General features: G+C 42.9%; 13 non-coding genes and 1 pseudogene across 13 annotated transcripts; all 14 read right to left on the bottom strand.

Annotated features, from left to right (window-relative positions):
• Positions 1–984: 984 nt before the first annotated feature.
• On the bottom strand, positions 985–1,175 carry LOC141182981 (U2 spliceosomal RNA). The gene has a single exon (XR_012258001.1). It is a non-coding gene; the product is annotated as a U2 spliceosomal RNA (small nuclear RNA).
• Positions 1,176–2,287: 1,112 nt separating this feature from the next.
• LOC141182980 (U2 spliceosomal RNA) lies at positions 2,288–2,478 on the bottom strand. The gene has a single exon (XR_012258000.1). It is a non-coding gene; the product is annotated as a U2 spliceosomal RNA (small nuclear RNA).
• Positions 2,479–3,593: 1,115 nt separating this feature from the next.
• On the bottom strand, positions 3,594–3,784 carry LOC141182979 (U2 spliceosomal RNA). Its single transcript, XR_012257999.1, has one exon. It is a non-coding gene; the product is annotated as a U2 spliceosomal RNA (small nuclear RNA).
• A 1,111-nt stretch (positions 3,785–4,895) lies between these two features.
• Positions 4,896–5,086, bottom strand: LOC141182977 (U2 spliceosomal RNA). The gene has a single exon (XR_012257997.1). It is a non-coding gene; the product is annotated as a U2 spliceosomal RNA (small nuclear RNA).
• Positions 5,087–6,201: 1,115 nt separating this feature from the next.
• Positions 6,202–6,392, bottom strand: LOC141182976 (U2 spliceosomal RNA). The gene has a single exon (XR_012257996.1). It is a non-coding gene; the product is annotated as a U2 spliceosomal RNA (small nuclear RNA).
• A 1,115-nt stretch (positions 6,393–7,507) lies between these two features.
• On the bottom strand, positions 7,508–7,698 carry LOC141182974 (U2 spliceosomal RNA). The gene has a single exon (XR_012257995.1). It is a non-coding gene; the product is annotated as a U2 spliceosomal RNA (small nuclear RNA).
• A 1,115-nt stretch (positions 7,699–8,813) lies between these two features.
• LOC141183359 (U2 spliceosomal RNA) lies at positions 8,814–9,042 on the bottom strand (annotated as a pseudogene).
• A 6,399-nt stretch (positions 9,043–15,441) lies between these two features.
• LOC141182973 (U2 spliceosomal RNA) lies at positions 15,442–15,632 on the bottom strand. Its single transcript, XR_012257994.1, has one exon. It is a non-coding gene; the product is annotated as a U2 spliceosomal RNA (small nuclear RNA).
• Positions 15,633–16,747: 1,115 nt separating this feature from the next.
• Positions 16,748–16,938, bottom strand: LOC141183697 (U2 spliceosomal RNA). Its single transcript, XR_012258525.1, has one exon. It is a non-coding gene; the product is annotated as a U2 spliceosomal RNA (small nuclear RNA).
• Positions 16,939–18,053: 1,115 nt separating this feature from the next.
• Positions 18,054–18,244, bottom strand: LOC141182972 (U2 spliceosomal RNA). Its single transcript, XR_012257993.1, has one exon. It is a non-coding gene; the product is annotated as a U2 spliceosomal RNA (small nuclear RNA).
• Positions 18,245–19,359: 1,115 nt separating this feature from the next.
• LOC141184071 (U2 spliceosomal RNA) lies at positions 19,360–19,550 on the bottom strand. The gene has a single exon (XR_012258865.1). It is a non-coding gene; the product is annotated as a U2 spliceosomal RNA (small nuclear RNA).
• A 1,115-nt stretch (positions 19,551–20,665) lies between these two features.
• LOC141183188 (U2 spliceosomal RNA) lies at positions 20,666–20,856 on the bottom strand. Its single transcript, XR_012258189.1, has one exon. It is a non-coding gene; the product is annotated as a U2 spliceosomal RNA (small nuclear RNA).
• Positions 20,857–21,971: 1,115 nt separating this feature from the next.
• On the bottom strand, positions 21,972–22,162 carry LOC141183187 (U2 spliceosomal RNA). Its single transcript, XR_012258188.1, has one exon. It is a non-coding gene; the product is annotated as a U2 spliceosomal RNA (small nuclear RNA).
• Positions 22,163–23,277: 1,115 nt separating this feature from the next.
• LOC141183448 (U2 spliceosomal RNA) lies at positions 23,278–23,463 on the bottom strand. Its single transcript, XR_012258399.1, has one exon. It is a non-coding gene; the product is annotated as a U2 spliceosomal RNA (small nuclear RNA).
• Between the last annotated feature and the right edge of the window lie 1,922 nt (positions 23,464–25,385).

Raw genomic sequence — 25,385 nt, 5'->3', positions numbered from 1 at the left:
GGCTTGCTGCTGCTGCAATCCACGCGTTTTAGATCTGCATAACTCCACCTCTTTAAACACAGCACCTTCACCCCCTGCTGTTCCCACCCGCCTCAACACCGTTGGAAGGGAGGAGAACCAATTAAGGCGGGGGGTGGGGTGGAACGAGCAGCTGTCTACCCTTAGCAGGAGGGCTCCTGATTACATACCTCTCCTGCTGCTGCTGCTGCTGGCTGTCCAGCAGCAGACTGAAGGTGGCTGCTGCTGTGCACAGGTATATAAAGGCTCAGAGCCTATTATGACACGCGCAGCCAGCGTTCCATTGCCACATTCCATCTACTGCAGGCAGGATACCTGGCTGGCTGAATGTCGCTGAGAAGCTCACAGAGACCGCCATAAGCAACAGTTTAACAGAATGCCACAGACTAATCAACGAAACTTTTTGGGTTGGGTTCTCTTTTATAGTCTGCAGGCATTAAATGAAAGAAGTCAGTGTTCCAGCAGAGGGAGACAACGTTTCAGAAAAGGCATTGTAGCAAACCAAAAAAGAAATTTTAAGCGCAGCAGAGTAACCAGCGCACATACCTGTTAGCTCAGGTGAGTTTAAAAGGCTGCTGTTGATAACAAGGGCATTTGCTAAATAGATGGTGTGTGTGCAACAATATACTGAAAGGTCAATTATATTGTGCAGCTTATCTCACCACCTGTAGTTATTTAGGTGAAAGCTCCAAAATGCTTGCCTAATATGTCTGTTTATCCAAAAGGAAGTAAAAAGGGAGAGCTAGAAAGATAGCATTGCATCACATTACATGGCAATGCAATGCACAGTTGCTAAAGTTGAACCAAAATGAGCTTGTAATCTGGCTTCTGCAACTTTGAACATGAAAAATCCAATGAGGAGAAGAAAAGCAAAGCCAAAGAGTCCATCCCAAAATCCGACAAACAAGCAAAATGAACAAAAAACATTGAATTCAATTCTTTCTGATTTTAGAAACTGCATTAAAGAAGGGGTGCACCGGTCCTGGAGATACTGCAATACCAGGTCAATGCGTGGAGTGGACAGAGCAAGCTCTTTTTCCATCTCCCTGTTCTAAAAATCCATTTAATATATGGTCCCCAGATAGGGGACGTATCAGATATTAAACTGATAAGAACAGATACTACACTTGATCTTAGCCAAAAGGCCGAGAAGCGATAACCAGAATTGGTTTCAAACTACGGAGCCACCCAAGGATCCTGAAAAGTCCATTTGTGGAGATGAGCTCCTGGACTCCCGTTAAGAAGACATGTTGTCAACCTCTAGATCCCTTACATGCCTGCACTTTTCGGCTTGCTGCTGCTGCAATCCACGCGTTTTAGATCTGCATAACTCCACCTCTTTAAACACAGCACCTTCACCCCCTGCTGTTCCCACCCGCCTCAACACCGTTGGAAGGGAGGAGAACCAATTAAGGCGGGGGGTGGGGTGGAACGAGCAGCTGTCTACCCTTAGCACCAGGGCTCCTGATTACATACCTCTCCTGCTGCTGCTGCTGGCTGTCCAGCAGCAGACTGAAGGTGGCTGCTGCTGTGCACAGGTATATAAAGGCTCAGAGCCTATTATGACACGCGCAGCCAGCGTTCCATTGCCACATTCCATCTACTGCAGGCAGGATACCTGGCTGGCTGAATGTCGCTGAGAAGCTCACAGAGACCGCCATAAGCAACAGTTTAACAGAATGCCACAGACTAATCAACCAAACTTTTTGGGTTGGGTTCTCTTTTATAGTCTGCAGGCATTAAATGAAAGAAGTCAGTGTTCCAGCAGAGGGAGACAATGTTTCAGAAAAGGCATTGTAGCAAACCAAAAAAGAAATTTTAAGCGCAGCAGAGTAACCAGCGCACATACCTGTTAGCTCAGGTGAGTTTAAAAGGCTGCTGTTGATAACAAGGGCATTTGCTAAATAGATGGTGTGTGTGCAACAATATACTGAAAGGTCAATTATATTGTGCAGCTTATCTCACCACCTGTAGTTATTTAGGTGAAAGCTCCAAAATGCTTGCCTAATATGTCTGTTTATCCAAAAGGAAGTAAAAAGGGAGAGCTAGAAAGATAGCATTGCATCACATTACATGGCAATGCAATGCACAGTTGCTGAAGTTGAACCAAAATGAGCTTGTAATCTGGCTTCTGCAACTTTGAACATGAAAAATCCAATGAGGAGAAGAAAAGCAAAGCCAAAGAGTCCATCCCAAAATCCGACAAACAAGCAAAATGAACAAAAAACATTGAATTCAATTCTTTCTGATTTTAGAAACTGCATTAAAGAAGGGGTGCACCGGTCCTGGAGATACTGCAATACCAGGTCAATGCGTGGAGTGGACAGAGCAAGCTCTTTTTCCATCTCCCTGTTCTAAAAATCCATTTAATATATGGTCCCCAGATAGGGGACGTATCAGATATTAAACTGATAAGAACAGATACTACACTTGATCTTAGCCAAAAGGCCGAGAAGCGATAACCAGAATTGGTTTCAAACTACGGAGCCACCCAAGGATCCTGAAAAGTCCATTTGTGGAGATGAGCTCCTGGACTCCCGTTAAGAAGACATGTTGTCAACCTCTAGATCCCTTACATGCCTGCACTTTTCGGCTTGCTGCTGCTGCAATCCACGCGTTTTAGATCTGCATAACTCCACCTCTTTAAACACAGCACCTTCACCCCCTGCTGTTCCCACCCGCCTCAACACCGTTGGAAGGGAGGAGAACCAATTAAGGCGGGGGGTGGGGTGGAACGAGCAGCTGTCTACCCTTAGCAGGAGGGCTCCTGATTACATACCTCTCCTGCTGCTGCTGCTGCTGGCTGTCCAGCAGCAGACTGAAGGTGGCTGCTGCTGTGCACAGGTATATAAAGGCTCAGAGCCTATTATGACACGCGCAGCCAGCGTTCCATTGCCACATTCCATCTACTGCAGGCAGGATACCTGGCTGGCTGAATGTCGCTGAGAAGCTCACAGAGACCGCCATAAGCAACAGTTTAACAGAATGCCACAGACTAATCAACCAAACTTTTTGGGTTGGGTTCTCTTTTATAGTCTGCAGGCATTAAATGAAAGAAGTCAGTGTTCCAGCAGAGGGAGACAACGTTTCAGAAAAGGCATTGTAGCAAACCAAAAAAGAAATTTTAAGCGCAGCAGAGTAACCAGCGCACATACCTGTTAGCTCAGGTGAGTTTAAAAGGCTGCTGTTGATAACAAGGGCATTTGCTAAATAGATGGTGTGTGTGCAACAATATACTGAAAGGTCAATTATATTGTGCAGCTTATCTCACCACCTGTAGTTATTTAGGTGAAAGCTCCAAAATGCTTGCCTAATATGTCTGTTTATCCAAAAGGAAGTAAAAAGGGAGAGCTAGAAAGATAGCATTGCATCACATTACATGGCAATGCAATGCACAGTTGCTGAAGTTGAACCAAAATGAGCTTGTAATCTGGCTTCTGCAACTTTGAACATGAAAAATCCAATGAGGAGAAGAAAAGCAAAGCCAAAGAGTCCATCCCAAAATCCGACAAACAAGCAAAATGAACAAAAAACATTGAATTCAATTCTTTCTGATTTTAGAAACTGCATTAAAGAAGGGGTGCACCGGTCCTGGAGATACTGCAATACCAGGTCAATGCGTGGAGTGGACAGAGCAAGCTCTTTTTCCATCTCCCTGTTCTAAAAATCCATTTAATATATGGTCCCCAGATAGGGGACGTATCAGATATTAAACTGATAAGAACAGATACTACACTTGATCTTAGCCAAAAGGCCGAGAAGCGATAACCAGAATTGGTTTCAAACTACGGAGCCACCCAAGGATCCTGAAAAGTCCATTTGTGGAGATGAGCTCCTGGACTCCCGTTAAGAAGACATGTTGTCAACCTCTAGATCCCTTACATGCCTGCACTTTTCGGCTTGCTGCTGCTGCAATCCACGCGTTTTAGATCTGCATAACTCCACCTCTTTAAACACAGCACCTTCACCCCCTGCTGTTCCCACCCGCCTCAACACCGTTGGAAGGGAGGAGAACCAATTAAGGCGGGGGGTGGGTGGAACGAGCAGCTGTCTACCCTTAGCAGGAGGGCTCCTGATTACATACCTCTCCTGCTGCTGCTGCTGGCTGTCCAGCAGCAGACTGAAGGTGGCTGCTGCTGTGCACAGGTATATAAAGGCTCAGAGCCTATTATGACACGCGCAGCCAGCGTTCCATTGCCACATTCCATCTACTGCAGGCAGGATACCTGGCTGGCTGAATGTCGCTGAGAAGCTCACAGAGACCGCCATAAGCAACAGTTTAACAGAATGCCACAGACTAATCAACCAAACTTTTTGGGTTGGGTTCTCTTTTATAGTCTGCAGGCATTAAATGAAAGAAGTCAGTGTTCCAGCAGAGGGAGACAACGTTTCAGAAAAGGCATTGTAGCAAACCAAAAAAGAAATTTTAAGCGCAGCAGAGTAACCAGCGCACATACCTGTTAGCTCAGGTGAGTTTAAAAGGCTGCTGTTGATAACAAGGGCATTTGCTAAATAGATGGTGTGTGTGCAACAATATACTGAAAGGTCAATTATATTGTGCAGCTTATCTCACCACCTGTAGTTATTTAGGTGAAAGCTCCAAAATGCTTGCCTAATATGTCTGTTTATCCAAAAGGAAGTAAAAAGGGAGAGCTAGAAAGATAGCATTGCATCACATTACATGGCAATGCAATGCACAGTTGCTGAAGTTGAACCAAAATGAGCTTGTAATCTGGCTTCTGCAACTTTGAACATGAAAAATCCAATGAGGAGAAGAAAAGCAAAGCCAAAGAGTCCATCCCAAAATCCGACAAACAAGCAAAATGAACAAAAAACATTGAATTCAATTCTTTCTGATTTTAGAAACTGCATTAAAGAAGGGGTGCACCGGTCCTGGAGATACTGCAATACCAGGTCAATGCGTGGAGTGGACAGAGCAAGCTCTTTTTCCATCTCCCTGTTCTAAAAATCCATTTAATATATGGTCCCCAGATAGGGGACGTATCAGATATTAAACTGATAAGAACAGATACTACACTTGATCTTAGCCAAAAGGCCGAGAAGCGATAACCAGAATTGGTTTCAAACTACGGAGCCACCCAAGGATCCTGAAAAGTCCATTTGTGGAGATGAGCTCCTGGACTCCCGTTAAGAAGACATGTTGTCAACCTCTAGATCCCTTACATGCCTGCACTTTTCGGCTTGCTGCTGCTGCAATCCACGCGTTTTAGATCTGCATAACTCCACCTCTTTAAACACAGCACCTTCACCCCCTGCTGTTCCCACCCGCCTCAACACCGTTGGAAGGGAGGAGAACCAATTAAGGCGGGGGGTGGGGTGGAACGAGCAGCTGTCTACCCTTAGCAGGAGGGCTCCTGATTACATACCTCTCCTGCTGCTGCTGCTGCTGGCTGTCCAGCAGCAGACTGAAGGTGGCTGCTGCTGTGCACAGGTATATAAAGGCTCAGAGCCTATTATGACACGCGCAGCCAGCGTTCCATTGCCACATTCCATCTACTGCAGGCAGGATACCTGGCTGGCTGAATGTCGCTGAGAAGCTCACAGAGACCGCCATAAGCAACAGTTTAACAGAATGCCACAGACTAATCAACCAAACTTTTTGGGTTGGGTTCTCTTTTATAGTCTGCAGGCATTAAATGAAAGAAGTCAGTGTTCCAGCAGAGGGAGACAACGTTTCAGAAAAGGCATTGTAGCAAACCAAAAAAGAAATTTTAAGCGCAGCAGAGTAACCAGCGCACATACCTGTTAGCTCAGGTGAGTTTAAAAGGCTGCTGTTGATAACAAGGGCATTTGCTAAATAGATGGTGTGTGTGCAACAATATACTGAAAGGTCAATTATATTGTGCAGCTTATCTCACCACCTGTAGTTATTTAGGTGAAAGCTCCAAAATGCTTGCCTAATATGTCTGTTTATCCAAAAGGAAGTAAAAAGGGAGAGCTAGAAAGATAGCATTGCATCACATTACATGGCAATGCAATGCACAGTTGCTGAAGTTGAACCAAAATGAGCTTGTAATCTGGCTTCTGCAACTTTGAACATGAAAAATCCAATGAGGAGAAGAAAAGCAAAGCCAAAGAGTCCATCCCAAAATCCGACAAACAAGCAAAATGAACAAAAAACATTGAATTCAATTCTTTCTGATTTTAGAAACTGCATTAAAGAAGGGGTGCACCGGTCCTGGAGATACTGCAATACCAGGTCAATGCGTGGAGTGGACAGAGCAAGCTCTTTTTCCATCTCCCTGTTCTAAAAATCCATTTAATATATGGTCCCCAGATAGGGGACGTATCAGATATTAAACTGATAAGAACAGATACTACACTTGATCTTAGCCAAAAGGCCGAGAAGCGATAACCAGAATTGGTTTCAAACTACGGAGCCACCCAAGGATCCTGAAAAGTCCATTTGTGGAGATGAGCTCCTGGACTCCCGTTAAGAAGACATGTTGTCAACCTCTAGATCCCTTACATGCCTGCACTTTTCGGCTTGCTGCTGCTGCAATCCACGCGTTTTAGATCTGCATAACTCCACCTCTTTAAACACAGCACCTTCACCCCCTGCTGTTCCCACCCGCCTCAACACCGTTGGAAGGGAGGAGAACCAATTAAGGCGGGGGGTGGGGTGGAACGAGCAGCTGTCTACCCTTAGCAGGAGGGCTCCTGATTACATACCTCTCCTGCTGCTGCTGCTGCTGGCTGTCCAGCAGCAGACTGAAGGTGGCTGCTGCTGTGCACAGGTATATAAAGGCTCAGAGCCTATTATGACACGCGCAGCCAGCGTTCCATTGCCACATTCCATCTACTGCAGGCAGGATACCTGGCTGGCTGAATGTCGCTGAGAAGCTCACAGAGACCGCCATAAGCAACAGTTTAACAGAATGCCACAGACTAATCAACCAAACTTTTTGGGTTGGGTTCTCTTTTATAGTCTGCAGGCATTAAATGAAAGAAGTCAGTGTTCCAGCAGAGGGAGACAACGTTTCAGAAAAGGCATTGTAGCAAACCAAAAAAGAAATTTTAAGCGCAGCAGAGTAACCAGCGCACATACCTGTTAGCTCAGGTGAGTTTAAAAGGCTGCTGTTGATAACAAGGGCATTTGCTAAATAGATGGTGTGTGTGCAACAATATACTGAAAGGTCAATTATATTGTGCAGCTTATCTCACCACCTGTAGTTATTTAGGTGAAAGCTCCAAAATGCTTGCCTAATATGTCTGTTTATCCAAAAGGAAGTAAAAAGGGAGAGCTAGAAAGATAGCATTGCATCACATTACATGGCAATGCAATGCACAGTTGCTGAAGTTGAACCAAAATGAGCTTGTAATCTGGCTTCTGCAACTTTGAACATGAAAAATCCAATGAGGAGAAGAAAAGCAAAGCCAAAGAGTCCATCCCAAAATCCGACAAACAAGCAAAATGAACAAAAAACATTGAATTCAATTCTTTCTGATTTTAGAAACTGCATTAAAGAAGGGGTGCACCGGTCCTGGAGATACTGCAATACCAGGTCAATGCGTGGAGTGGACAGAGCAAGCTCTTTTTCCATCTCCCTGTTCTAAAAATCCATTTAATATATGGTCCCCAGATAGGGGACGTATCAGATATTAAACTGATAAGAACAGATACTACACTTGATCTTAGCCAAAAGGCCGAGAAGCGATAACCAGAATTGGTTTCAAACTACGGAGCCACCCAAGGATCCTGAAAAGTCCATTTGTGGAGATGAGCTCCTGGACTCCCGTTAAGAAGACATGTTGTCAACCTCTAGATCCCTTACATGCCTGCACTTTTCGGCTTGCTGCTGCTGCAATCCACGCGTTTTAGATCTGCATAACTCCACCTCTTTAAACACAGCACCTTCACCCCCTGCTGTTCCCACCCGCCTCAACACCGTTGGAAGGGAGGAGAACCAATTAAGGCGGGGGGTGGGGTGGAACGAGCAGCTGTCTACCCTTAGCAGGAGGGCTCCTGATTACATACCTCTCCTGCTGCTGCTGCTGCTGGCTGTCCAGCAGCAGACTGAAGGTGGCTGCTGCTGTGCACAGGTATATAAAGGCTCAGAGCCTATTATGACACGCGCAGCCAGCGTTCCATTGCCACATTCCATCTACTGCAGGCAGGATACCTGGCTGGCTGAATGTCGCTGAGAAGCTCACAGAGACCGCCATAAGCAACAGTTTAACAGAATGCCACAGACTAATCAACCAAACTTTTTGGGTTGGGTTCTCTTTTATAGTCTGCAGGCATTAAATGAAAGAAGTCAGTGTTCCAGCAGAGGGAGACAACGTTTCAGAAAAGGCATTGTAGCAAACCAAAAAAGAAATTTTAAGCGCAGCAGAGTAACCAGCGCACATACCTGTTAGCTCAGGTGAGTTTAAAAGGCTGCTGTTGATAACAAGGGCATTTGCTAAATAGATGGTGTGTGTGCAACAAAATACTGAAAGGTCAATTATATTGTGCAGCTTATCTCACCACCTGTAGTTATTTAGGTGAAAGCTCCAAAATGCTTGCCTAATATGTCTGTTTATCCAAAAGGAAGTAAAAAGGGAGAGCTAGAAAGATAGCATTGCATCACATTACATGGCAATGCAATGCACAGTTGCTGAAGTTGAACCAAAATGAGCTTGTAATCTGGCTTCTGCAACTTTGAACATGAAAAATCCAATGAGGAGAAGAAAAGCAAAGCCAAAGAGTCCATCCCAAAATCCGACAAACAAGCAAAATGAACAAAAAACATTGAATTCAATTCTTTCTGATTTTAGAAACTGCATTAAAGAAGGGGTGCACCGGTCCTGGAGATACTGCAATACCAGGTCAATGCGTGGAGTGGACAGAGCAAGCTCTTTTTCCATCTCCCTGTTCTAAAAATCCATTTAATATATGGTCCCCAGATAGGGGACGTATCAGATATTAAACTGATAAGAACAGATTTTTTTTTTTTTTTTTTTTTTTTTTTTTTTTTTTTAGACTCAGATTACAAAGTCTTGGAATCAACAAAAAGATAAGAAGACTCAAATCCATCATCGTGCATTCTACCAATTTTAATACTTCTCCAAATCTTTTATTTTCTTTTTCTTTTATATATATATATTTATTTATTTTTTCCCTCTTTTTTTTTTTTAAAAAAAATTATATAGTTTTGGCTATTTTTTTTTGTTTGTTTTTGTTTTTGTTTTTTTGTTTTTCCACAGGTTTTCAAAAAATCAAAGCTTACAAGGTAAGTTCATTCCATTTACATTGTTTCCATTTCTCATTTGCTTTCACCTTGCCAAGCGTCATTTTGTCCCTCCAGAAATACATGTACAAATAACTTAGACATAATTTAATACACTGGTCGACTGTTACTTCCTTATGTTTAAACACTAAAATGTTCCTTGCTTTCCACAATGCCGCCTTCACACATGCAATAATAATCCATACAATTTTAAAATCCTCCTCTCTTATCCCCATCCCATAAAATACTCTGTAAAAATCCAAAAAATTAACAGTACTCACAGCTCTCACTATATTGCACACTTTCCTCCATATTGTCTGTGCAAAATTACAATTCCAGAAGATGTGCATGGGTGTTTCACTATTCCCACACCTGGATCTTGGGCACACTTCAGATCTTACCAACCCACGCCTGTGTTGGAACTCACGGGTTGGCAGGCAGTCTTTTACTATACACCAGAGTAAATCCCTGTGTTCATTAGATAACACACTATAATTTACATTCATCCAGATTCTTTCCACAATTTTGAATGAAAAATGTTCCACAGGACTGATACCTATTCTCTCTTCCAGGATTTTTAGGATTTTTTTATGGCATTTAAGAACATTTATTTCGACCATCTTAAGTTTAAAATCTCTTAAAATTTTTTCTAAAACAATATAATTTCCTGGAGGTAAAAACCTATAAGGCCTATTTAGAGACATCTCCAACCATTTATAATTTCTAATATAGAAACCTAAATTATATATAGAAAACAACTTTAGCTTAGAGCCTGGTCCTAATAAAGTGCATACACAGTTCGCTACATACTTTGCATATAAAAAGGACCTAATATCCGGAAAACCTTTCCCACCTTTTTTCTTTGATTTATATATCTCCTCTCTCTTTACTCTTTCCATCTTGGATCTCCATAAAAAATTAAAACATACCTTAATAACTCTCTTCATGATATTATTTTGGGGGATAAAAACTGTTGAGACATATAAAAACATTGGGAGTAAAACCTGTCTAATAATTAAAATTTTTCCTTCCAGGGTAAGATCTCTCAACTGCCAGAAAGTAATCTTTTTCTTAACTCTTTCCAGCAGAGACTCCCAATTTCTTACATTACCACCTGACTCTGAGAAATAAATACCTAAAATTTTTACTTCATTCATTCTTGTTAATTTACACTCAGAATCTACAATAAAATCACCAACAGTTAAAATACCAGATTTTTCCATGTTAATTTTAAAACCCGATGCGCCCCCAAACCAATCCACTGTTCTTATGGCTCTGTTCATGCTTCTAGTGTCTTTAACTAAAACCGTCACATCATCCATATATGCCACCACTTTAACTTGTTCATTGCAACTCCCGGGAATAAAAAAACCATTGATTACCTTATCTCTCCTAAAAGCTGCTAAAAGTGGTTCAATTGCACAAATAAAAAGAATAGGGGATAAGGGACACCCCTGTTTAACGCCACAGTTTATTTTTACATTATCAGATAAAAAACCATTAATAGATATTTTGCTAAAACATGATTTGTAAAGAGATTTAATACGTTTGCTAAAAACATCCGGGCATCCCATTTTCTCTAAAACTGCAAATAAAAAATCATGGGCAACTCTATCGTACGCTTTTTCAAAATCCAAAGTAATTAGAGCAAGCTTTTGTTTTCTGTCTAAAACATCCCATAAAACATCCCTGATTAAAATCAATGAGTCGCTGATTCTCCGATTTGGCACTGCACACGTCTGATCCACTTCTATTACTGAGCCGATTACCTTTTTTAATCTATTTGCTAGTAACTTTGCATATACCTTACAGTCCGTATTTAAAAGGGTTATTGGTCTCCAATTTTTAATCAGTTCTTTATTTCCTTTCTTAAATAATAAAACAATAAGACCCTCCCACCACGACTCTGGGACACTAAAAGATGCTTCTGCTTCTAAAATTACTTCATAAAAATCCTCACCCATGATCTCCCATAAACACTTGTAAAATTCAACAGGTAGTCCATCTGCTCCCGGCGTTTTGTTATTTTGTAGCGTATTAATTGTATTAAAAACTTCCTCTTTAGTAAAATTCCCTATTAAAAAAGATTTATCTTCCGCATTAAAATTTTTTTCCAGTCCTTCTAAAAAATGTTTTTTTAGAGACACATCCGTGTTTTTAACAGAAAATAAATCATCATAAAATTCTTTTGCTTTCATCTTCTTCCCCTCCAAACTTGTTTCTCCTTCCAAAACCTTCATATAATCCTTCTTGTCACATATTTTTTTAAAAAAGAATTTTGTGCATTTTTCATCCTCGTCTAAAACTTTTACTCGGGAATTAAAAATAATTTCTTTACCTTTTTCTTTCAGGCAGTTTTGGATCTTTTCTTTTGTTGTTCGGATCGCCTCCTGCAGATCACATCCGTTATTTTCGAGGTGAAAAAAACATTGCAGTTTAGCATTAAGATCATTATAAAAAATACGTTTTGCAGCAGCTTTCTTCTTTCCTTCTTTAATAAAAAATATTTTTACCTCCTTCTTGACAAAATCCCACCAATTAAAAATAGATTTAAAAAACGTTTTTTTTAGCTTCAGTTTTTCATACAGCTTTTTAAAACCTTCCATAACCACCTCGTCTTGTAGTAGGGATACATTAAATTTCCAGTGTGACGGTCTTTTATCCACATCTGATTCTATTTTAAAACTACATTCTATTATTTTATGATCTGAAAAAGGTGTTGAATGCGTTTTAAAACCTGAGCATGTTAGGGCTTGAGATATAAAAATATAATCTATTCTGGATGAAACACCTCTCCCCACCCAAGTGACTTCATGCTCCTTTTTTTGTCCATCTAATGCCCATGTATCTTTAAGATTAAAAGCTGCTAAAATATTTCTAAGACATGAAGCTGACCCATCTTTTACATTTTTTAAATGACAATTAAAATCCCCACCTAAAACTAATGGATCTACTCCAGGTAAAAACAGCTGCAACAGTTCAAACAAATGTAATCTCAAGGCTTTTTCTGCATTTGCATACACATTAAAACACCTCACTTTCTTCCCATTTTTCTGCACATCAATTCTTAAAATCCTCCCAGGGTATATCTCTTCATAATTTACAATCTCCCAATCTTTAGAGCATAAAAACCCCACACCATCACTTTTTGACTCGTTCCCACCAGAAAAGCATAAGTTACCCTTCCATATACCCTGTAAATATTCATAGCTTATTTTTTTTGTCAAATTACATTCTTGTAGAAAGATAAAATCAATATTTTCATTATTTAAAAAATCATATAAAGCAGTTCTCTTATATAGGTCGTTAAACCCCTGAACATTCAGGGACATTGAGCGGATCATCTTCTAACATTTAGTGCAGGGCTCTTCCCTCCGCCCTCATTCTCTACTGCCGGAGAAGATGGGTCTACCTCCAGATCTGATACATCCGAAGATGACACACTCCCCAGCAGACTTGTTGCTTCTAATGCCTTTACTTTCCCACCACATGGTATTCCTTCATTATCACTTCTATCCACACTTCTTTTTAGAGATTTTTCTGTGCAGTCCATTTGTACCTGCGCGCAAGGTAAGCTCTGCGACAGGGAATTAGTAGGAGTGGACTCCACTACTTCTGGAATATCACTTTCCCCTCCACAACTACTCCCTTTACTTAGTGGAGAAATTTCTTGCAACATTTGACTCTTCTCTTCTCTCTTCTGATCTTCTTTCTTCTGTTCTTCTATCTTCTTCTTTTCATTCTTATCTTCTTTCTTCTTATCTTCTTTCTTCTGCTCTTCTCTCTTTTTCCTTTCCATCTGTTTCTTTATCTCCATGGCCCTTTTTTCTATGTCCTCTATCCTCTTCTGTTTTTCCTCTTCCTTCTTTCTCTTCCTTTCTTCCAACTTCCTTTCTTCCAACTTCCTTTCCTCTTCTTCTTGTGATTTTTTAACCCGTTCCTCCTTCTTCTTCTCCTTCATTGCCCGTCCCTCCTCTTCCTCTTTTCTCTTTCTTTCTGTCTCCTCCTTCTCACTCCTTTCTTTCTCCTCTTCCCCTTTTTCCTCTTCAGCAGCAATGCCTGCTTCCACATCGTCTTTAGCTTCTTGTTGCTGTTCTTCAGGCGATGTGTCCATCTCCTCTACATCCTTTTTCTTATTTTTAGGGCACTCATCCATCTGGTGAGGAGTACCCATGCAACTAAAACACTTGTTACATTCTGCATCCAGATGTCCATATTTTTTACACACACGGCAGTAGTGTGGCATCCCTGGGAAGAATAAATAACCGCGGCTATGGTTGATATAAACCTGCGGCGGAGGTCTGGACACGCCCCCCTCCTCATTCGGGTTCTTCCTAAATGATACCACATACACACGTTTCCCGTTCCACACTCCAAACTGTGTTTCCCCGCGTCTCTTAGGGATGATTTTGTCACAATACATTGATAGGTAACTTTCAACCTCAGAGTCTGTAATAAATGGACTAAACAAATGAATCGTCAGTACTTTCATTGAAAACTGAAAAGAGGGGATTACTTTCACCCCCTCCAGCTCTACCTTCTCTTTATTTACTTCATAAAGAGCGTAGGCACTTTCACACTGCGAGGCTTTATTAAGCGTAACATCATAAAGTCCTCGAGAAAAAAAAGATTGAAAGCAAAAAAGATGCTCCTTGTCGATCTTCAAGAGCTTACAAATAACATTGAAAATAAATTGAGAATCTTTCACCTGCCGGTGGTCAGGAGCAACCACGAACCTGATGGTGTCCTTCAGCGGATGCTCCTCCGAGAAATAATCATTCGGGTTGCTTGCTTGATTCTCCTTCCTTCCTCCAGGGTTTCTCCTTGTCTCCATGATTTTCCTCTTCTTTTCCAGATACCAAGGAAAATATCACACACGGATCGCAGCCTCCACGAAGTTCGTCCTCCCTCCAACACACCGTCCTCCGTAAAGAAAAGGCACTGCAGCTTTAGCACCGATTCCCAAAAGCAGCACTGGATATCTCCAAAGGCCAAGAATCGGTTCTGCCACCACAGTAACCTTCAGCCCAATGTCACAACCCACTACAGATCGTGCCAAAAGGCCGAGAAGCGATAACCAGAATTGGTTTCAAACTACGGAGCCACCCAAGGATCCTGAAAAGTCCATTTGTGGAGATGAGCTCCTGGACTCCCGTTAAGAAGACATGTTGTCAACCTCTAGATCCCTTACATGCCTGCACTTTTCGGCTTGCTGCTGCTGCAATCCACGCGTTTTAGATCTGCATAACTCCACCTCTTTAAACACAGCACCTTCACCCCCTGCTGTTCCCACCCGCCTCAACACCGTTGGAAGGGAGGAGAACCAATTAAGGCGGGGGGTGGGGTGGAACGAGCAGCTGTCTACCCTTAGCAGGAGGGCTCCTGATTACATACCTCTCCTGCTGCTGCTGCTGCTGGCTGTCCAGCAGCAGACTGAAGGTGGCTGCTGCTGTGCACAGGTATATAAAGGCTCAGAGCCTATTATGACACGCGCAGCCAGCGTTCCATTGCCACATTCCATCTACTGCAGGCAGGATACCTGGCTGGCTGAATGTCGCTGAGAAGCTCACAGAGACCGCCATAAGCAACAGTTTAACAGAATGCCACAGACTAATCAACCAAACTTTTTGGGTTGGGTTCTCTTTTATAGTCTGCAGGCATTAAATGAAAGAAGTCAGTGTTCCAGCAGAAGGAGACAACGTTTCAGAAAAGGCATTGTAGCAAACCAAAAAAGAAATTTTAAGCGCAGCAGAGTAACCAGCGCACATACCTGTTAGCTCAGGTGAGTTTAAAAGGCTGCTGTTGATAACAAGGGCATTTGCTAAATAGATGGTGTGTGTGCAACAATATACTGAAAGGTCAATTATATTGTGCAGCTTATCTCACCACCTGTAGTTATTTAGGTGAAAGCTCCAAAATGCTTGCCTAATATGTCTGTTTATCCAAAAGGAAGTAAAAAGGGAGAGCTAGAAAGATAGCATTGCATCACATTACATGGCAATGCAATGCACAGTTGCTGAAGTTGAACCAAAATGAGCTTGTAATCTGGCTTCTGCAACTTTGAACATGAAAAATCCAATGAGGAGAAGAAAAGCAAAGCCAAAGAGTCCATCCCAAAATCCGACAAACAAGCAAAATGAACAAAAAACATTGAATTCAATTCTTTCTGATTTTAGAAACTGCATTAAAGAAGGGGTGCACCGGTCCTGGAGATACTGCAATACCAGGTCAATGCGTGGAGTGGACAGAGCAAGCTCTTTTTCCATCTCCCTGTTCTAAAAATCCATTTAATATATGGTCCCCAGATAGGGGACGTATCAGATATTAAACTGATAAGAACAGATACTACACTTGATCTTAGCCAAAAGGCCGAGAAGCGATAACCAGAATTGGTTTCAAACTACGGAGCCACCCAAGGATCCTGAAAAGTCCATTTGTGGAGATGAGCTCCTGGACTCCCGTTAAGAAGACATGTTGTCAACCTCTAGATCCCTTACATGGCTGCACTTTTCGGCTTGCTGCTGCTGCAATCCACGCGTTTTAGATCTGCATAACTCCACCTCTTTAAACACAGCACCTTCACCCCCTGCTGTTCCCACCCGCCTCAACACCGTTGGAAGGGAGGAGAACCAATTAAGGCGGGGGGTGGGGTGGAACGAGCAGCTGTCTACCCTTAGCAGGAGGGCTCCTGATTACATACCTCTCCTGCTGCTGCTGCTGCTGGCTGTCCAGCAGCAGACTGAAGGTGGCTGCTGCTGTGCACAGGTATATAAAGGCTCAGAGCCTATTATGACACGCGCAGCCAGCGTTCCATTGCCACATTCCATCTACTGCAGGCAGGATACCTGGCTGGCTGAATGTCGCTGAGAAGCTCACAGAGACCGCCATAAGCAACAGTTTAACAGAATGCCACAGACTAATCAACCAAACTTTTTGGGTTGGGTTCTCTTTTATAGTCTGCAGGCATTAAATGAAAGAAGTCAGTGTTCCAGCAGAAGGAGACAACGTTTCAGAAAAGGCATTGTAGCAAACCAAAAAAGAAATTTTAAGCGCAGCAGAGTAACCAGCGCACATACCTGTTAGCTCAGGTGAGTTTAAAAGGCTGCTGTTGATAACAAGGGCATTTGCTAAATAGATGGTGTGTGTGCAACAATATACTGAAAGGTCAATTATATTGTGCAGCTTATCTCACCACCTGTAGTTATTTAGGTGAAAGCTCCAAAATGCTTGCCTAATATGTCTGTTTATCCAAAAGGAAGTAAAAAGGGAGAGCTAGAAAGATAGCATTGCATCACATTACATGGCAATGCAATGCACAGTTGCTGAAGTTGAACCAAAATGAGCTTGTAATCTGGCTTCTGCAACTTTGAACATGAAAAATCCAATGAGGAGAAGAAAAGCAAAGCCAAAGAGTCCATCCCAAAATCCGACAAACAAGCAAAATGAACAAAAAACATTGAATTCAATTCTTTCTGATTTTAGAAACTGCATTAAAGAAAGGGTGCACCGGTCCTGGAGATACTGCAATACCAGGTCAATGCGTGGAGTGGACAGAGCAAGCTCTTTTTCCATCTCCCTGTTCTAAAAATCCATTTAATATATGGTCCCCAGATAGGGGACGTATCAGATATTAAACTGATAAGAACAGATACTACACTTGATCTTAGCCAAAAGGCCGAGAAGCGATAACCAGAATTGGTTTCAAACTACGGAGCCACCCAAGGATCCTGAAAAGTCCATTTGTGGAGATGAGCTCCTGGACTCCCGTTAAGAAGACATGTTGTCAACCTCTAGATCCCTTACATGCCTGCACTTTTCGGCTTGCTGCTGCTGCAATCCACGCGTTTTAGATCTGCATAACTCCACCTCTTTAAACACAGCACCTTCACCCCCTGCTGTTCCCACCCGCCTCAACACCGTTGGAAGGGAGGAGAACCAATTAAGGCGGGGGGTGGGGTGGAACGAGCAGCTGTCTACCCTTAGCAGGAGGGCTCCTGATTACATACCTCTCCTGCTGCTGCTGCTGCTGGCTGTCCAGCAGCAGACTGAAGGTGGCTGCTGCTGTGCACAGGTATATAAAGGCTCAGAGCCTATTATGACACGCGCAGCCAGCGCTCCATTGCCACATTCCATCTACTGCAGGCAGGATACCTGGCTGGCTGAATGTCGCTGAGAAGCTCACAGAGACCGCCATAAGCAACAGTTTAACAGAATGCCACAGACTAATCAACCAAACTTTTTGGGTTGGGTTCTCTTTTATAGTCTGCAGGCATTAAATGAAAGAAGTCAGTGTTCCAGCAGAAGGAGACAACGTTTCAGAAAAGGCATTGTAGCAAACCAAAAAAAAAATTTTAAGCGCAGCAGAGTAACCAGCGCACATACCTGTTAGCTCAGGTGAGTTTAAAAGGCTGCTGTTGATAACAAGGGCATTTGCTAAATAGATGGTGTGTGTGCAACAATATACTGAAAGGTCAATTATATTGTGCAGCTTATCTCACCACCTGTAGTTATTTAGGTGAAAGCTCCAAAATGCTTGCCTAATATGTCTGTTTATCCAAAAGGAAGTAAAAAGGGAGAGCTAGAAAGATAGCATTGCATCACATTACATGGCAATGCAATGCACAGTTGCTGAAGTTGAACCAAAATGAGCTTGTAATCTGGCTTCTGCAACTTTGAACATGAAAAATCCAATGAGGAGAAGAAAAGCAAAGCCAAAGAGTCCATCCCAAAATCCGACAAACAAGCAAAATGAACAAAAAACATTGAATTCAATTCTTTCTGATTTTAGAAACTGCATTAAAGAAGGGGTGCACCGGTCCTGGAGATACTGCAATACCAGGTCAATGCGTGGAGTGGACAGAGCAAGCTCTTTTTCCATCTCCCTGTTCTAAAAATCCATTTAATATATGGTCCCCAGATAGGGGACGTATCAGATATTAAACTGATAAGAACAGATACTACACTTGATCTTAGCCAAAAGGCCGAGAAGCGATAACCAGAATTGGTTTCAAACTACGGAGCCACCCAAGGATCCTGAAAAGTCCATTTGTGGAGATGAGCTCCTGGACTCCCGTTAAGAAGACATGTTGTCAACCTCTAGATCCCTTACATGCCTGCACTTTTCGGCTTGCTGCTGCTGCAATCCACGCGTTTTAGATCTGCATAACTCCACCTCTTTAAACACAGCACCTTCACCCCCTGCTGTTCCCACCCGCCTCAACACCGTTGGAAGGGAGGAGAACCAATTAAGGCGGGGGGTGGGGTGGAACGAGCAGCTGTCTACCCTTAGCAGGAGGGCTCCTGATTACATACCTCTCCTGCTGCTGCTGCTGCTGGCTGTCCAGCAGCAGACTGAAGGTGGCTGCTGCTGTGCACAGGTATATAAAGGCTCAGAGCCTATTATGACACGCGCAGCCAGCGTTCCATTGCCACATTCCATCTACTGCAGGCAGGATACCTGGCTGGCTGAATGTCGCTGAGAAGCTCACAGAGACCGCCATAAGCAACAGTTTAACAGAATGCCACAGACTAATCAACCAAACTTTTTGGGTTGGGTTCTCTTTTATAGTCTGCAGGCATTAAATGAAAGAAGTCAGTGTTCCAGCAGAGGGAGACAACGTTTCAGAAAAGGCATTGTAGCAAACCAAAAAAGAAATTTTAAGCGCAGCAGAGTAACCAGCGCACATACCTGTTAGCTCAGGTGAGTTTAAAAGGCTGCTGTTGATAACAAGGGCATTTGCTAAATAGATGGTGTGTGTGCAACAATATACTGAAAGGTCAATTATATTGTGCAGCTTATCTCACCACCTGTAGTTATTTAGGTGAAAGCTCCAAAATGCTTGCCTAATATGTCTGTTTATCCAAAAGGAAGTAAAAAGGGAGAGCTAGAAAGATAGCATTGCATCACATTACATGGCAATGCAATGCACAGTTGCTGAAGTTGAACCAAAATGAGCTTGTAATCTGGCTTCTGCAACTTTGAACATGAAAAATCCAATGAGGAGAAGAAAAGCAAAGCCAAAGAGTCCATCCCAAAATCCGACAAACAAGCAAAATGAACAAAAAACATTGAATTCAATTCTTTCTGATTTTAGAAACTACATTAAAGAAGGGGTGCACCGGTCCTGGAGATACTGCAATACCAGGTCAATGCGTGGAGTGGACAGAGCAAGCTCTTTTTCCATCTCCCTGTTCTAAAAATCCATTTAATATATGGTCCCCAGATAGGGGACGTATCAGATATTAAACTGATAAGAACAGATACTACACTTGATCTTAGCCAAAAGGCCGAGAAGCGATAACCAGAATTGGTTTCAAACTACGGAGCCACCCAAGGATCCTGAAAAGTCCATTTGTGGAGATGAGCTCCTGGACTCCCGTTAAGAAGACATGTTGTCAACCTCTAGATCCCTTACATGCCTGCACTTTTCGGCTTGCTGCTGCTGCAATCCACGCGTTTTAGATCTGCATAACTCCACCTCTTTAAACACAGCACCTTCACCCCCTGCTGTTCCCACCCGCCTCAACACCGTTGGAAGGGAGGAGAACCAATTAAGGCGGGGGGTGGGGTGGAACGAGCAGCTGTCTACCCTTAGCAGGAGGGCTCCTGATTACATACCTCTCCTGCTGCTGCTGCTGCTGGCTGTCCAGCAGCAGACTGAAGGTGGCTGCTGCTGTGCACAGGTATATAAAGGCTCAGAGCCTATTATGACACGCGCAGCCAGCGTTCCATTGCCACATTCCATCTACTGCAGGCAGGATACCTGGCTGGCTGAATGTCGCTGAGAAGCTCACAGAGACCGCCATAAGCAACAGTTTAACAGAATGCCACAGACTAATCAACCAAACTTTTTGGGTTGGGTTCTCTTTTATAGTCTGCAGGCATTAAATGAAAGAAGTCAGTGTTCCAGCAGAGGGAGACAACGTTTCAGAAAAGGCATTGTAGCAAACCAAAAAAGAAATTTTAAGCGCAGCAGAGTAACCAGCGCACATACCTGTTAGCTCAGGTGAGTTTAAAAGGCTGCTGTTGATAACAAGGGCATTTGCTAAATAGATGGTGTGTGTGCAACAATATACTGAAAGGTCAATTATATTGTGCAGCTTATCTCACCACCTGTAGTTATTTAGGTGAAAGCTCCAAAATGCTTGCCTAATATGTCTGTTTATCCAAAAGGAAGTAAAAAGGGAGAGCTAGAAAGATAGCATTGCATCACATTACATGGCAATGCAATGCACAGTTGCTGAAGTTGAACCAAAATGAGCTTGTAATCTGGCTTCTGCAACTTTGAACATGAAAAATCCAATGAGGAGAAGAAAAGCAAAGCCAAAGAGTCCATCCCAAAATCCGACAAACAAGCAAAATGAACAAAAAACATTGAATTCAATTCTTTCTGATTTTAGAAACTGCATTAAAGAAGGGGTGCACCGGTCCTGGAGATACTGCAATACCAGGTCAATGCGTGGAGTGGACTGAGCAAGCTCTTTTTCCATCTCCCTGTTCTAAAAATCCATTTAATATATGGTCCCCAGATAGGGGACGTATCAGATATTAAACTGATAAGAACAGATACTACACTTGATCTTAGCCAAAAGGCCGAGAAGCGATAACCAGAATTGGTTTCAAACTACGGAGCCACCCAAGGATCCTGAAAAGTCCATTTGTGGAGATGAGCTCCTGGACTCCCGTTAAGAAGACATGTTGTCAACCTCTAGATCCCTTACATGCCTGCACTTTTCGGCTTGCTGCTGCTGCAATCCACGCGTTTTAGATCTGCATAACTCCACCTCTTTAAACACAGCACCTTCACCCCCTGCTGTTCCCACCCGCCTCAACACCGTTGGAAGGGAGGAGAACCAATTAAGGCGGGGGGTGGGGTGGAACGAGCAGCTGTCTACCCTTAGCAGGAGGGCTCCTGATTACATACCTCTCCTGCTGCTGCTGCTGCTGGCTGTCCAGCAGCAGACTGAAGGTGGCTGCTGCTGTGCACAGGTATATAAAGGCTCAGAGCCTATTATGACACGCGCAGCCAGCGTTCCATTGCCACATTCCATCTACTGCAGGCAGGATACCTGGCTGGCTGAATGTCGCTGAGAAGCTCACAGAGACCGCCATAAGCAACAGTTTAACAGAATGCCACAGACTAATCAACCAAACTTTTTGGGTTGGGTTCTCTTTTATAGTCTGCAGGCATTAAATGAAAGAAGTCAGTGTTCCAGCAGAGGGAGACAACGTTTCAGAAAAGGCATTGTAGCAAACCAAAAAAGAAATTTTAAGCGCAGCAGAGTAACCAGCGCACATACCTGTTAGCTCAGGTGAGTTTAAAAGGCTGCTGTTGATAACAAGGGCATTTGCTAAATAGATGGTGTGTGTGCAACAATATACTGAAAGGTCAATTATATTGTGCAGCTTATCTCACCACCTGTAGTTATTTAGGTGAAAGCTCCAAAATGCTTGCCTAATATGTCTGTTTATCCAAAAGGAAGTAAAAAGGGAGAGCTAGAAAGATAGCATTGCATCACATTACATGGCAATGCAATGCACAGTTGCTGAAGTTGAACCAAAATGAGCTTGTAATCTGGCTTCTGCAACTTTGAACATGAAAAATCCAATGAGGAGAAGAAAAGCAAAGCCAAAGAGTCCATCCCAAAATCCGACAAACAAGCAAAATGAACAAAAAACATTGAATTCAATTCTTTCTGATTTTAGAAACTGCATTAAAGAAGGGGTGCACCGGTCCTGGAGATACTGCAATACCAGGTCAATGCGTGGAGTGGACTGAGCAAGCTCTTTTTCCATCTCCCTGTTCTAAAAATCCATTTAATATATGGTCCCCAGATAGGGGACGTATCAGATATTAAACTGATAAGAACAGATACTACACTTGATCTTAGCCAAAAGGCCGAGAAGCGATAACCAGAATTGGTTTCAAACTACGGAGCCACCCAAGGATCCTGAAAAGTCCATTTGTGGAGATGAGCTCCTGGACTCCCGTTAAGAAGACATGTTGTCAACCTCTAGATCCCTTACATGCCTGCACTTTTCGGCTTGCTGCTGCTGCAATCCACGCGTTTTAGATCTGCATAACTCCACCTCTTTAAACACAGCACCTTCACCCCCTGCTGTTCCCACCCGCCTCAACACCGTTGGAAGGGAGGAGAACCAATTAAGGCGGGGGGTGGGGTGGAACGAGCAGCTGTCTACCCTTAGCAGGAGGGCTCCTGATTACATACCTCTCCTGCTGCTGCTGCTGCTGGCTGTCCAGCAGCAGACTGAAGGTGGCTGCTGCTGTGCACAGGTATATAAAGGCTCAGAGCCTATTATGACACGCGCAGCCAGCGTTCCATTGCCACATTCCATCTACTGCAGGCAGGATACCTGGCTGGCTGAATGTCGCTGAGAAGCTCACAGAGACCGCCATAAGCAACAGTTTAACAGAATGCCACAGACTAATCAACCAAACTTTTTGGGTTGGGTTCTCTTTTATAGTCTGCAGGCATTAAATGAAAGAAGTCAGTGTTCCAGCAGAGGGAGACAACGTTTCAGAAAAGGCATTGTAGCAAACCAAAAAAGAAATTTTAAGCGCAGCAGAGTAACCAGCGCACATACCTGTTAGCTCAGGTGAGTTTAAAAGGCTGCTGTTGATAACAAGGGCATTTGCTAAATAGATGGTGTGTGTGCAACAATATACTGAAAGGTCAATTATATTGTGCAGCTTATCTCACCACCTGTAGTTATTTAGGTGAAAGCTCCAAAATGCTTGCCTAATATGTCTGTTTATTCAAAAGGAAGTAAAAAGGGAGAGCTAGAAAGATAGCATTGCATCACATTACATGGCAATGCAATGCACAGTTGCTGAAGTTGAACCAAAATGAGCTTGTAATCTGGCTTCTGCAACTTTGAACATGAAAAATCCAATGAGGAGAAGAAAAGCAAAGCCAAAGAGTCCATCCCAAAATCCGAGAAACAAGCAAAATGAACAAAAAACATTGAATTCAATTCTTTCTGATTTTAGAAACTGCATTAAAGAAGGGGTGCACCGGTCCTGGAGATACTGCAATACCAGGTCAATGCGTGGAGTGGACAGAGCAAGCTCTTTTTCCATCTCCCTGTTCTAAAAATCCATTTAATATATGGTCCCCAGATAGGGGACGTATCAGATATTAAACTGATAAGAACAGATTTTTTTTTTTTTTTTTTCCATAACACTCAGATTACAAGTACCATCTCGATTCCATACTTCTGAAAACGGTGATGGACCAAATCCATCATCGTGTCATTTTAAAACAAAAAAACATTATTTAATGCATATACAAAAAAAACAAAACAACAACCAGTATTTCCTCTCAGACACATAATATATAGAGGAAGGAAACAAAACACATTACTGCATTCCTCCCTTCAACGCATAATATGTTAGATACTCCAACAGTCCTTTCTCTTGCGAGAAAGATTCAAAGTTTGTATTCACATAATCTATCCATGTCCTTCCCACCTTATAGGTTTCAAAAAACCTCTCTTTATTTGCCTTCACACTTGCGATTACCTTTGGAAAAAAAGCTTCAAAACACACACCACTTCCCTTCATTTCCGCAATTCCTTTTTTAACTTTGTCCATTTCTTTATCAGCTTCCTCCTCTTCTGTTTGCCTCTGAACCTCTACCGTCTTCTTTTTTTCTTTCTTTTCCGCCTTTGCACTTTCCATCTTCTCCTTATTACTCTTTCTCTTTGGGCATTCCTTAAACCTATGCCCAATTTCCATACACAGGTTACACTTATTCCTTTCTACTGGACATGATTTAGAAACATGTCCTTCCGCTTTACACTTCCAACACTTTTCTGCAGTACAGTCTTCACGTTTATGACCATATACCTCACAAATTGAACAAAAGGAATCCATCCCATTAAAGAATAAATTCCCACTTACTTTACCAAGCTTAAACCTTTGAGGCGGGTAGGAAAAACTCCTATCCTTGTTCATGTTAAATTCCACAAAAAATTTCCACTTTCCCGTCCATACTCCGAATTCATTCATTACTTTACCTTTTGATACTACAGACTTGGCAAAACCACTCAAAAACGTGACAATGTCCTCTTCTGGAACCAGTGGTGAAAACATCTTCACTGTCACCATCTTTTCACTACTAAATACGTGACGTTGAAACCGAATTCCAACAAACTTCTCATGTCTCAATTCATCAAAAGAATCCATATAGTTCTCCAAAATCTTCCTAGACTCAAAAAACACGTCATAGACACCCTTTTGGGGATAATCCATAACTGCCACGATGTCTTCTTTTTTCACCTTTGCGACACCCAAGATGATCTCCTTCATAATAAACCGAAAGTCCTTAACCTTCTGACAGTCTCTCCGGACAAAAATCCGGAAAGCGATCTCCACACGTGCATGTTCTGGAACCTCCAACTTCGGCCACAACTCCGCCTCTGTTGCCATGATTCTCCAACAGAATGAGCGTAATCTCCACTCCAACACACAGAAGGAGCGAGTATGATCACTTCCCGTTGTCTGGGGACTAAGCCGACACGCCTATAGCAGCAAGGGGGTGAAGTCCCCACAATTAGGTAAGGACGATCCCCCAAGGCCGACGAGCCAGGTACCCCAGACACCTCCAACCAAAACCAAGGCAGCAATCGCTAAATCACTGCACTTGATCTTAGCCAAAAGGCCGAGAAGCGATAACCAGAATTGGTTTCAAACTACGGAGCCACCCAAGGATCCTGAAAAGTCCATTTGTGGAGATGAGCTCCTGGACTCCCGTTAAGAAGACATGTTGTCAACCTCTAGATCCCTTACATGCCTGCACTTTTCGGCTTGCTGCTGCTGCAATCCACGCGTTTTAGATCTGCATAACTCCACCTCTTTAAACACAGCACCTTCACCCCCTGCTGTTCCCACCCGCCTCAACACCGTTGGAAGGGAGGAGAACCAATTAAGGCGGGGGGTGGGGTGGAACGAGCAGCTGTCTACCCTTAGCAGGAGGGCTCCTGATTACATACCTCTCCTGCTGCTGCTGCTGCTGGCTGTCCAGCAGCAGACTGAAGGTGGCTGCTGCTGTGCACAGGTATATAAAGGCTCAGAGCCTATTATGACACGCGCAGCCAGCGTTCCATTGCCA

This window comes from Phyllobates terribilis, unplaced genomic scaffold, assembly GCF_046119375.1.
Source record: "Phyllobates terribilis strain yellow unplaced genomic scaffold, ASM4611937v1 Scaffold_38__1_contigs__length_12584779, whole genome shotgun sequence".
Lineage (NCBI taxonomy): Eukaryota > Metazoa > Chordata > Amphibia > Anura > Dendrobatidae > Phyllobates > Phyllobates terribilis.
The sequence above is the reverse complement of the archived record's forward strand: the minus strand, read 5'-3'. Positions and strand labels throughout refer to the sequence as shown.